The 13,897-nt window shown below is 34.1% G+C and overlaps 1 protein-coding gene and 1 long non-coding RNA gene across 41 annotated transcripts in view; both read right to left on the reverse strand.

Annotated features, from left to right (window-relative positions):
* Mhc (myosin heavy chain) overlaps nt 1-196 on the reverse strand; it is a 112,658-nt gene extending 112,462 nt beyond the window's left edge. For 39 of the 40 annotated variants that reach the window (XM_083078016.1, XM_083077982.1, XM_083077995.1 and 36 more), the window contains exon 1: nt 178-195. The gene's annotated coding sequence lies outside the window, so the exon portion shown is untranslated. Of the gene's footprint in view, nt 1-177 lie in introns of all 40 variants that reach the window. The other variant, XM_083078014.1, reaches the window with a different exon arrangement.
* A 6,296-nt stretch (nt 197-6,492) lies between these two features.
* LOC145959312 (uncharacterized) overlaps nt 6,493-13,897 on the reverse strand; it is a 30,618-nt gene continuing 23,213 nt past the window's right edge. The window contains exons 2-3 of the long non-coding RNA XR_014434976.1: nt 12,459-12,705; nt 6,493-11,398 (exon numbers count right to left, since the gene is read on the reverse strand). This is a non-coding gene — a long non-coding RNA (uncharacterized LOC145959312). The remainder of the gene's footprint in view (nt 11,399-12,458; nt 12,706-13,897) is intronic.

Consider the following 13,897-nt stretch of genomic DNA (forward strand, 5'->3'; position numbering starts at 1 on the left):
GACAGACTCGGACGCACAGACGCACACGCGATCCTACCGAAGAAGAGCTCCAAGAGTCCTTTCTCGACCACCTGAATTCGGTCCTCTCGCGAGTTCCACCAAATTTTTGCGGACCTAAGTTTCACCCTACATCGCCAATAAATCCCTTATCACTAATCCGCTATAGCGGGTACACACGTGTATCTGCGTTGATCTCTCTAAATATGCGATCCGATAGGTGATGCGTATTGGACGATGTATCCGAATATTACATCCGGATGTTCCTTTCCTTCGTATTTCTCCTTTTCCCGTCTTCTGTCTTAGCCGAGGGAGGAAAGAGAAAAGTGAGAAAAAAAAGAAACAAGGCCGGCGACGTGTCGCACGACGGACGCGACGTGATGCACTTACGTTAGAGAGCCGTTCTGTCGGGGAAACGCGCGGGGGCTCCCAATATAAGCGCGTGCAACGTGATCCTGGGATATAACGCGACGACCGATTCGTCGACCTGGCCGACCAATCGCGGATCGCGTTACTTCCACGGTCAATCTACCTTTTTAGGCGGACGATGATACCGAGAACGCGGTGCGACAAGGGGTGGCCGCGACGCCGCCGAGTGAGATGAAAATAGACATCGGAGCGAGACGCTGATGCCTGTCGCTGATCCCCTCTACGGGCTTCCCCCGCTTGATGCCCTGAGCTACCCCCGGCCATGGCAAACGTCGCGGACCTCGAAATGGAAGAAAGAGGTGGCGGAATTTCGGAGGATACCTCGCTCGCTTCTTCACCTTGCTCGGTCTCTCCGTGGTGATCGTCTAGAAAAAGAGAAAGAGAGTTAATAAATAAGAAAGGGGAGAAAAGGAAGGAGGAATAGGCCACGTGGAGGGCGCACGTGGCCGCGAGCGTTATTCAGGGTGCGCGTTTGTATACGATGCTTCGCTCATGTTCGATTATGTCAAAACAGATCGGACAGTTGAGATGGATGGATGAATCGATGAATATCTCTCTCATCCTCGCCTCGTGCTTCTTAATCGACGCTGATAATTTTTTAAACAAACTCTCATGATGTCTTCTTTGCGCTATCATTTTTTTTTCTATGAATAATTTAAGAATTTTTCGATTCAAACGATGAATGGATATAGTGCCTTTTCTCTTTTCTTTCTTCATCATCTTCTTCTTCCTTAATTCCAATCCGAAGAATCTTCAATTCTTTACAGATATTTCCTGTTTTATTTTTTTTGTCATATTTGTCTGAAGAAGTTATATATAAGTTATATAAAAGTTATATAAGTTATATATAAGTTATATTAGTTATATACAGGGTGACCCATTTTAACTTAGGCAGCCAAATAACTCGAAAAATAAGCAAGATAGAGAAAAATGTTTTAGACAAAAGTTGTATGGTTTCGAGGGGGCCATAAGATGGTATCATTGGTTTGACCTTGAAGAGTCATTTGAAGGTCACGTGAAGGTCACTTCAATTTTTTTAAATGGAATACCCTATATATTTTTGTACATTCTTGTAGCTTATTTCGAGAGCTTTCCAAGAAAAAATATGGAATTGTTAATTGCAAATTACATATTTTTTCTTCGAAACAACTATGTGTTTTCTTTACACCAATTGATTCCTCTCATTATTTTGTACATAAAACTATTAAGGTAAGGTAATCGAAAAATGAATATTTTACAAGATATTTTACGGTTTATGTAAAATTAAGAAATTATTTCAAGCCTCATAACTCAAAAAGTACTTAACGAAAATGTACTTAATTATAGTGTTTTGGAAAGCTCTCGAGATGAGCTACAAGAATGTACAAAAATATATAGGATGTTCCATTTAAAAAAATTGAAGTGACCTTCACGTGACCTTCAAATGACTCTTCAAGGTCAAACCAATGATACCATCTTATGGCCCCCTCGAAACCATACAACTTTTGTCTAAAACATTTTTCTCTATCTTGCTTATTTTTCGAGTTATTTGGCTGCCTAAGTTAAAATGGGTCACCCTGTATATAAATTATATGATGTAAATAACACATATAAATTAAAATATTGAACTATGCATATACACAATCAAAAATTGCCGATACATTTCAATAAATTTGAGACAGGAATAAATTACGAGAAGTTCAATAATTCAATCCACAAAACTGCAGTTTTCCATAGCATAATATGCAGTAATATATATTGATAGAGAGTATAACATCTATGTAAAGAAACTCTTTCTTAATCATTTTTAATTTTGTTTTTCTCTTTCCTTTGAGAAATCACTGATCTATTTAATATACTAGATTCTCTCTAAAATTATATAATATATTAATTATATAATTGCTGCGAGATCACAAGAAACATCGTTGACGGATGAGAATTCGATGGCGTCTTTATTTACGCGTAATCGAACAGATCAAACGGCGTGCCTTCCCCGGGAAGGGAGATCCTCCGAATGCGCTGTAGTAAAAACGCCCAGTGGTCGCGGACGAGCTATGGCCAGACGAAGGCGCGGCGCGCGGATCTTCCGCGAGAAATCGCCGTAGGAATAATATTTACATTTGCCGAACAGAGCTGTAAAACGAAATCCATGTCGAGCTGTAAAACGAAATCCATTCTCCCGATCGCCATAATACATCCATCGTTGCACCCCAAGTGCATCGAAATAGACGCCAATTGGAAGGCGCTTATATGTGGGAAGCAAATATTAGCGGTTCAAATGGAATTTTGACATTGACATCGCATAAAATATAATATTTCAACGTCTACAAAAATTATAAAATTGAAAAATGTGTAATAATACGATTGAAGTATTTTTTAGAAAGCATGCTATCAAAGATATAGACAAAATAAAATTTTTTCATCAACATCAACATAAAATATTATTCTATATATGCATATAATATTTTAATATTTATATAAACAATCCTATTTTTGTGCCATTAAAAATGTTTCTTTTTTTCTTTTTATGAAAAAAAAATTATATTCATAATTTTGTCCTTTAAAACAAATTCTCCAATTTTAATCTTATTTCTTGCTTTAATTTTAAAACATCTTATGGAATAAAAAATGTATACATTTTACATTACCTAATATGATTCTAGTGTAACATCCTAGCATTTTGCCAATCCTAAAAAAGCTGAAAAATTTCTCTTATTCGTATGATTTCAACAGTTCAGCGTAATACAATAGATAGCAATGCAGTTTTCTCGCGGAGAAATTGGACCTTTTCCAGTCCTCATTAATGACAGGAAGAAAGAGATGCGCAGAGGACGATGATTCTTTGGCCGATGTATATCATATGGTATGTGTCATAGGGTCGATTGAGAAACTCGTCTTTTCCGTCAACTTATAATGATCAATTAGAACTAATAACATATACATAAAACATATTGTAAAACATGAAACATTTAATTAAATCGCTCGATGTTAAAGAATTGTAATTCAATAAAACATTATTTTCTGAAACTTAAGAAAAAAATTAATTAAAAATAAAAACCTTATTTCATTGAAACTGTACGTTAACTAAAGTATATTTGAAGGACATATTTTTGAAAATTAATTTATAGCATTAATTTAATCGTGAATTTTTACTTGATCCGCGAGTTTTCATTCACGTGCCGCTTATCGTGGCTCGATTATTACGTAAAATTATTACGGCCGATCGCGCGTCATTAGGTCGCGCTTATTCCACGGGCGTGGGTGACCGACGTCAGCGTGCCAAGAAAGCCATAGTTACGAGCGAACAACCGGTGTGTGCCAAACGTATGTGTTAGGCGAGGCTAGGCGAAGAGATCGAGGCCTCTGAATCATTTAAAACTTTAGGCCACCTCCGCCTCCCTTTAATTCTCCTGTTGTCGCATGACTTATATCGAGTCGTGCAAAATTGGAGAGCGAAAGATAGCACAGGAATTCATGAGCTTCTATTTCGAATAAATTGTTATACGCGCATTATCGTTACATATTTCCTGAAAAAATTAATCTCGTTTATAAAAAAGAATTGTCTAAAATTTATATAAGTTTACAAACATTAATCGACTTATTTTATTATCAATTATCTATAATTGTAATATATCATTGGGTAAAATTACTTTCTTGAGAGAGTCGTCTTTGTACCTAGATTTTTTTTATAATAAAAAATTACGAAACGCATGCCATTTTTCTCTTTCATGACATTTATTAATAAACTGCAATTAAAAAATCCTAAATTTAAAAGTAAAAATTTCTTCTCGAAAATTGAGCGAAAAGCAATAATATTAAACTAATTTACAAACATTTAATGAAAAAAACATAATTAAACTAAAACAAATTAATTTTCATTAACGATTCGCATCAAACTGACGGATATTTATCAAAATAAACTTTTCAAGATGAATAAAATTATGAAATATGTGATTGCTTACAGTGAGAGATTAATATCACGGAAAAGAAACAACAATAAACATCGAGATTTTCAAAAAGACTTTGATATATTCGAATATTAATTAATGTTCTTTAAAAAAAATTCTTCGAAGAAAGATGTTTTAATTGTGATCTGAGCTTCTATATTTAATTTAATTTAATTCTGTCTTGTGATTTCCATAATAATTTGTTATAAAAGTACATCGCGAACGTTTCTTTATTTTTTTATTTTAATTGTGATTCACGCTTTAATGAAACATAGTCATTCTCTCATCCTTTTTGAATAAATTGTTGTCAAAAAATGGACTTTGAAATCGAAGTAATGAAAAATAGCATTATCCACGCTTGATAAATAAACATAATTAAAGGCCCGCATAACTGAGACCTTAAATCATCTCGCGAACGGCAATTTACGGACGCGCGAAATGTAATTTATCGATGAGTTTCCTCACGATACCTGGCACGAGTTCAGTGATTTTCGGACGGACGGTGGCCACCCGTTAAATTAGCGCGATACATTTTTTCGCGGTCGAAGCTAAATAAATACCTGACAGATTTACTCGACAGATGAAATGAAAAACCGAAATTGCGGAAACGACTGAAGGATGGTAGAATTACCCAGTTATATGGAATATCTAAAAAAAAGCACCGATTATACTTATAATTATTCTTTCAATGGTAATAATATTATTCTGTATATTGTTACACATTTAGACATTAAGAAAAAAGAAACTGTCAATTATTTTATAACGCTATTAAATAAAATCATTTATTATTTATTTATTTTATTTTATTATTTTATATTTTATTTTATTATTATATAAAGAGAAAATATTTTCGAATTAAATCTAAATGTAATTAAATAACAATGCTTACATTTTAAATTATATTTTAGATAGATCTTGTCAAAATTTGATGCCGAATCGTCAAAATATTTAATTCGAAGAATTTAATGTTAAAAATCTATTCCTCTTTTTTTCTCTTTTTTCTATTTCAATATTTTTTTTCTTTTTATTTCTTTTCATATTTTTTCCGACAATTTGCTCTCGGCAACTACATTATTTCTGCGACAGATTATAAAAGAAAATAAAATTAATTCTGTTACTTTAGTACTATCTCTAATTCTTGCGATTATTTTTTAGAAAATTTAAAAGTGTACCACATATATCTAAAACAAATTTATTCTTCGTATTCGATTTGATATTTTCCGTAATTTTTCGACGTTTTACTCCACTTTACTCTACGAGCGATCAGTCTAGATGACGTCGGCCAATGTTGGCCACGATGTTGGATCCGACGTTCTAATGGCGCGCGCTTCTATAGTCAGGGATCGTAAGTATGCGCGATGAAGACGATGTCGAGAAGAAGAGACGAGGGGAAGCTCCCGAAAGCACGCATGCACGCACACGCACACGCACACGCTCGGCGGAGACCCGAAGCGCGAGAAGTGCGAGCACGAGAGACCGAATCTAAGATTATTTCGGGATCGGCGGAGATAAACCGGGCCAACGTCGGGATGGAAGAGCGGACACGAACGAAACAAGCCTCGCCTCATGAGCCACACCGACGTGAGCCTTGAAGCTTGAGTCATCATCATCATCATCATCCTCCCGTCATCGACATCGTCGAGACAATTACGAATTTAATATTACACAAGGGACAACGTAACAATAACGAATTTCTGTAGTCGCATTCTTTTCTACATAGTGTGTCGTCTATCTGAATCATACTTTTATATGTAATTTATATGCAATGTATAAATATCTGAATATAAAATCCTTCCTATTTTATTAATTAATTTAAAATTTATATATGTTATTTATATATAATTTATATATAATTAATTTAAAAATTATGTATATTACTACACACACATATAATTATATAAGTAAAATAATAAATTAATTATTAAATTATATAAGCATAATAATAAATTATAATATAAGCAAAATAATAAATATAATTATAAAATATATAAATATATTTATTTATTTATTTATTATTTTGCTTCTGCTCTATCTTGTATAAAATTAGCATTCATCGAAAGAGAGCAAGAATATACATAAAATTACTATAAATGAACAGATTAATCGTTGAATTAGATTCAAATAATTTGTCATTAATCTGAGTCTCGGTGTTTTATTTATTGCATTGCTTACTTAGTTTTGGATCGTTCTCAATTACAGACAGAAGATATTAAAAGCTGGTCTAACGTATAAATATCCGTCGAAATAAATCTAAAGCGATAAAAGCTAGGAATAGGTATTCCTTTTTTTGTATGTACGCCATATAAAAAATTTCAAAATTTGAAATATATAAACTATTTTAAACTATTTTAAAATAAACAATATAAATTTATAATAACTATATAAATTTTAAAACTCTATAAAATTTTTTAGATTTCTTAAATGTAATAATTAAGAAATCATATAATAGTACAGCATACCATGTGTATAACTTACATAATATTATATAAATATATCTTGTCTTATTTTATACATATTGTATATATATTTTCTCATTATATTTTATTTTAATTGTATGCCAGCGATCTCATGTCGAGTTCTTAAATTATTCATTCGTTAACTGAAATTGCAATTTACAAGAGAATCCTTAAAGTAACTTACTACGAGATTATTTCTTCAAAAGAAACTTTTATAACCGCGAAGAACAATTTGGCGGCGGTACAAGAGGTACAATGGTCGGTCAGTATTGCATTACGTGGGTTCTCTCAACCGGCTTGCATTGTGCATCTATTTGTCGACGCGTCAACAGGTATTTTTATTATCGCTGAAATACTTTTATTACCATTTTCCGCGATTATCGAATTAAATCGAGACTGAAACGAACGAACTTCGGATTCAAATAATTAATTCTCTTAACGGTTCAAGCGCTAGTCAGTCGCGAGTCATTCTATATGCGCTGGTTTATAACGCGTTTCGTATATTTCCGTTATATTCACATTTGATGATCTTAGCTCTCGCGTGAGCGAATGCCTCGCTCACCAATAAAGGAGAGCGTTCGAAAGTTTATGATCCAGCTCAATTTAATAAACGTGAAGCGACTTGGGGAAATATTAGAAATTACTGTACCATATCGTGTCGTTAGACGAGTCTCGTATTTACTCGGAGAACTACAAAAGGAAGCTAGATTCAACGTTCAAACTATGATCAACGCGTCTCTACACAAATTCCAATTCTCTTTCTTACTTTTCAATTCTTAAATATCCTTATTAAAAAAAAAATAAAAATATCAGCTCTTTTTTTTAAAGATCACAGACTTAAATAAATAATTCAGATTCTATATAATGAAAAAATTATGTGCAAATATAATTTTTTTATGTTGAATATTTCCCTCTATTATTTAAAAAATCTCTCTTGTTAAAAAATTTATAATTTATAATATTAAATTTGCGTATAAAAATACACTTGAATTTATGTTAATATTCTCTAGAGAACAAAAAAGCTTCTTGTCGGTCTTTCTACGAGAAAGCTCCCCCAACGACCTAAAAGCGTCTGCGAAAAACCAAGAATACCGTCGCTGGACCAGCAGCATCTCTCAGCGAGTCCGAATCGTGCCAAGCGCACGCTCGGCCCGAGATAATTTCGCTCAGGAATGTACACGATCCGCGCTATTGTTATCGTGGAACGTGTATGAAAATCGGTATCTCCTCCCGACTCCCTGAAACGCAACACCATCCGCGACGAGTCATCTCCCGGTGCCGATGACGGCGAATAGGTTGTACTCGGATATACCGCCGGTATTCAGTCCCGATGCCAAGTTCCGCGCCTGTTGTTCTGTGCCCTGGGTATCTCGCGCCAGGAACGATCACATCAGCGTCGAGGCACCGACGCGACGATGGTACCGGATGAGGGATGGTCGTGAACAAGAACGGTGATCGGAAAGCAAAGACAACAGAATTTTTAGAAAGAATTTCACGGTCGCTGATACTTGCATAGTTACTCAAAAAAATGGTCTTACAATTACAGCAATATTTCTGGATGCCAAAAATTAATTGAGGTAGATACTGTGATATCGCACTTAATCAATCTAATAAATAACAGAGAAAATTTAAACCTGAATTGTTAGTGAAAGTTAGAAAAAAAAGTCTCTTTGTGGCGCTTATCCATGTTGAAATTAATCATATTTGTTACAAAGTTCGACTCTGATACACCAGAAAAATAATTTTTTGTAAAGATTATTTTCATTAACTATTGTATCAAAATTCTATCTCATATTTCTCCAATAATTAATATTTAGCAATGAGACTTAAATTTGCCGCAAGGTATTACTAGAATTTACTATAAGTTTTATAAATAATATTCGAACAAATATAAAAAATAGATAAATTTTTGTTGTTACTTCTAGAAATCTACAAATATAAAAAAAAAATATAAAAAGTCCAAAACTTTATTTAATACAAACTTATATATTAGTTTCTTCTCCCTTCAAATTTTCTCACAGCCTTTAATTTTTTGCAATAGAATCTTAACAAATTGTGAAACAAGTTTTAGCATTGAATTTCATATCGTACACTTCTTGACTTGAATGTAGCAGACATTTTGGGTCGGTTCTGCAGAACGTAGTCGAGATTCTCATGCTTCAAAAAAGAAATGGCAACAGATATTCTCGTGCAACTTGGTTTGCTACCTCCAAGAAGTGTCAAGCGGAATTCGGCACTAATTTGTTTCAAAATTTATTAAGATTCCATCCTAAAAGATTAAGGGTAGTGAGGGAAACTGAAGGAGAGCTGACACATAAGTCTGTATTAACTAAAGTATTGAACTTCTCACAAGGTTGCATTTTTCTCTGCACTTTTAGCAATTGATTATTTTAAATTTTATACATTTTGCAATGAGATTGTTACTAATTTGACAGCGAAATAAGAATCAATTTATAATTAAGAGAAATACACATAACAACAGGAAGATTACATATGAGATATGAGCACCAGCAATATTTTTCTTTCATAAAAGGAGAAATGCAATCGAGGACACTCGCAATATCAAGTGCAAGTTCACCGGAACCACGTGCATCAATCCCTTCATTTGCTTTTCCTCTTTCAGAAAGAGCTCCTCTCTCTTTCTGAGAGAGGAAAAGCAACTGACCGGAAATTAAGTTGAGAGAAGTTCGCGGCTGTGTCATCAATTGATATTATTAATTGGGCGTCGCGAACGACGAACGTTGATGCGTTTCCTTTTTCGAGAGACGCGTCTTTTGGCATCTGTCGCCCGCGTCCCGTCGCGATAATAATTCCAAGTTATGATGTTGTGTAATTTGCATGTATATTCGCTAATTCAGCCGACGCCGAGATCTAATTCGAGCGAAGATATTTGGACGAGATCCTCGAAGCTGCGATAATTAATCCTGTCGGGAGATGACGGCTCAATGAATGCGACTATGCGGGTGAATTTTGTTGGCGAGATAAGTCACGCGATTAAATTACATTGTATTACATTACATACGAATAAAATTATGTCGTTGTGTCCGATTATTGTCTCGATTATCAATCTCGTAGATGGATAAAAGCGTCAGCGCTTGCAAAATTTTCAAACGGATTATAAAATAAATTTTATATACCAACACACAATCATCTAAAGAGCCTAATCGATGTTTTCGAATTTATAATTATTTTTGACCTTTTTATGTGTCATTTATTCCCTCAAAAATCTTTCTTGGCTCTTATTTTCATAAACGTCTCTCTGAATCGCAAGAAAATGTTCCAATAATTCAACAGACCCAACAAAAATCAACAGATATCATTTTACAAATCATTATTTTGACTTCTCTCAAGAATTCTATTTTCGATGCTTATTTTTATTGTGAATCATCGAGTTTTATGTACGAGATTATATGTATTTTTATTGTGTCAAGTTTTCGATCTCTCTCGCGTGATGCCATAATAACGCTCAGCGGGGCGAATTTCGAGGCTCGAGCTTTGAAGCTCGAAGAAGAAGAAGAAGAGGAATTACGTAAGCCGCAATAAGTCTGTTTGGCCGGGTTCTTCATTCCAGATCTCGCACAACACCCTCGTTCGATGCTCCTTCATCGTTTCTCTTAGTCCCACCTTCTTCGTCGTCGTCGTTGTCGTTGTCGTACACCTTAGCTCTCCATCGGCCATCGTTGCTCCCTCTTGCTCCCTCGCCGCCACGATTTGCCTCCGAGGCTGACAGCAGCTATTTTCGTTTCCCAGCGACAATATAGCAGTCACCGTTTAGGCCGCTTTTACTAAGCCGAGCTTCGATCCACCTCTCTTTTTCCCTAGCGATTTTTATCTCTTACTTATGAGAGGTCTCCGCTGAAATTATTCCTTCCTCCTCTACTACCTATTTTCATCACTTTATCGATACTCATTAATGAAGTACAAGACGCTGAGACAACTCAACAACATATTGGTTGTACAAGTGTGTCTCATAAAATGCGAGTGCCACGAGTTTAGCCAGAAATAATGAAAGAAGTTTATATAAAAAGTATTTGTTTTACATATATCTTTCTCATCCTGTTACCGAATTTTACAGGCGCATTTTGTGGGTGAATAATTCTCGCTAAAAATTATATTAAAATGTAAACGAAAAAAGAATAAAATGAATTCTTTTCAAAATTCCACTCACCTTCTCCGTTTCTGTTCTCACCTACCTTATATCCTAAGATCGCAATTGGATCTCACGATGTGAGCGTCGCCTTATACGTGTATTTCTCGCATTCCCGCGGTGCGTATTTGCGTATCTACGTAACGCACACGCGTTCGTGAGAACCCCAGCGAATGACGTCAAATACACTCATCGTCGAGAGATGCAATTTCCTCGTCGACCTCGTCGTTCCTTTCCTTCGTCCTCGCCCGAAACGCGCATCCTTCCTTCTCCGTCCTATGAGAGGCAGGTGAATCGCAGGTGACCTTCCTTCTTTGCTTCCTATCTCGTCATCATCGATACGTGTCCGACGTATTAATGTGCATGTGTGGGCGTTGAAAACCGGATGTACTCGTCAGCAATGCACTTTGGCGCGTGTCATCTTCCTCTGCATTTGTACAATCCTGTCACGTGTAAATCAAATATTAGATGCGACCACATGATGTCAATCTCGGGTGCAATTGCAGTAAATTAATCAAATATCTTTGTCGATTTTTCATCTCTCTTGTATCTATCGAAAGTAATATTTTTAAAAAATTACACACGCGTAAACTTTTATTTTCGTTATATCGCTTAATAATGTTTTTGTTATATTTTTTTGTTATATTTTTTGTCATTTAATATATTTTATGTTATTTTGTCATTTAATACATTTTTTTATATTAAGTAAAACGATTTCGATTGCAACAATAATAGCAAAAGTAATAATATTCGACAAGTTAAAGATATTAAAGAATGTGATATTACTTTTTGATATCCCTAAATCAAATCAATTCCTCTTTCTTTCAAAAACAATACACGAGAGATCGAGATAAATATAAAATATAAGTAACTATATAAGAATCTAGGCTCTGTGTATAAAACATAAACTCAAATTCAAAGGCCATAAGAGCTAAACGCGGATGATAGTGCGTAAGTTTCAACGAGAAAATAAGTTTTTCGTTGAAACTTATTTGTGTGCACAGGGCACAAATTTTCTTGGTACGATACCAAGCAAATTTAAATAATTCTCAATTCGAGAATTTATTTAATTAGAGCAGTCGCCCGGCAAGCGAAAGACTCGGGTTCGATTCCCGATTCAGCGACTTTCGGCCCGATATTTTTCTCGCCTACAACATTACAGGGGGGAAGAGGGATAATAATTAAATAAATTCTCGAATTGAGAATTATTTATTGCTTGGTATCGTACCAAGAAAATTTGTGCCCTGTGCACACAAATAAGTTTCAACGAAAAACTTATTTTCTCGTTGAAACTTACGCACTATCATCCGCGTTTAGCTCTTATGGCCTTTGAATTTGAGTTTATAAAATATATAAAATACAATAAATGTGATACATAAGAAGGTTATGTAATCTATAATTTTCCATATTATTTTTTTATACAACTAGCATTATTGACCTCGATATTTTATAAATAGTTACATGTATACCTTTCTATTTTCGCAAATATACCTGTATGTATACCTCTCTATTATTTCCCTGTCTCTTCCTTTACTTTCTTTTATAGAATTCTATTTTTCGAATTTGCGTCCGCAAATCCGTGCGCGATCGCACTGTGCTTATTTTAAATACAGTATTTCACCGGTATTTCTGAAGAGGGCGCCAGCGAACGGACAGATTTTCAAACCATATGTCATTTTGTATCATTTCAGGACACATCTAATAATAAGGATATAACTAGATGAAACACTGTTCCCTGGTTTAAATCCGGCTAAATAAACAAAAATAAAATTTTCTGTTAATTTCTTTTATCTGTTCTATTTGGTTCTCTTATTATTATATGTAATTTCGATTTAAAAAACAAATCACATATACAAAAACATGTTTCATTATCTAATATTATATATTTATTTTTAAAAAATATTTATAAAGATTTGCAAAGAAAAAATTTGAAAGTGCTGTTTTGTGCTTTATTTTTTTGCAACTTTCTACTGCACTGACTTTGAATTATAAATGTTGCACGGATATAACAAATTTATTCATTTTGATCAGTAGTTGCAACAGTTCGTTCACATTTTGCAATTTGAAAAAAAAAACATATATATATTATATTCTTCGTTTCTTGTCCTAAGAGATTAATCATTTAATTTATCACTCTATAAAACGTATCATCATACTATAATTAGAAATGATATAGTTGACAATCTTCAGATTTCTAGATTTTTATAATTTAATGGCATCATATTTGAATGTTCATATAAGTTATGCATATATAAATCAATTTTTAAAAATGTAAATTCTCTACAAAATTTTTATTATAAATAATATAAATATTTAATTAATAACTTTATTATAAATAATATATATATATATATATATATATATATATATATATATATATACCCCAATAGCCAAGTCTGCTAAAGCAGATCTTGTCAGGTAATCTGTTACAAATTTTTGTCGACAGAAAGATTACAGAATTGATGCAGGTTCTGATATATCATGTGATGTCGGCAGAATGTCAACAGAAATATAACAAAATCTGTTCACATAACTGGACAACAGATTATCAACAGAAACCGAGCAGAACTTGTTGATATAATTAACGACACATTGATGGCAGAAACTTAACAGGATCTGTGCGGCGCAATTTTGACAGCAGATTGGTAACAAAAATCGAGCAGGATCTGCGCAATGAAATTTGATATCAAATTGTCAGCAGAACCCGAGTAGAGCCTGCTGATGTAACTGACGGCAAATTGATGGCAGAAATGGAACAGGATCTGTGCGGCGAAATTTGATGTCAGATTGCTTGTAGAAACCGAGCAGGATTTGCGCACACAATATCTGATAGCAGATTGACGGCAGAAGCAGAACAGGGTTTGCATGATTCGATAGTTCCTTCGTTTACCGCTATGTGACATATTTTCTCGCAATCAAATCTCTGTCAAAAATATATATAA

Source organism: Camponotus vicinus, unplaced genomic scaffold (assembly GCF_025532165.1).
Source record: "Camponotus vicinus isolate PSW18456_S1 unplaced genomic scaffold, iyCamVici1.0 SCAF_1, whole genome shotgun sequence".
In the NCBI taxonomy this organism is placed as follows: domain Eukaryota; kingdom Metazoa; phylum Arthropoda; class Insecta; order Hymenoptera; family Formicidae; genus Camponotus; species Camponotus vicinus.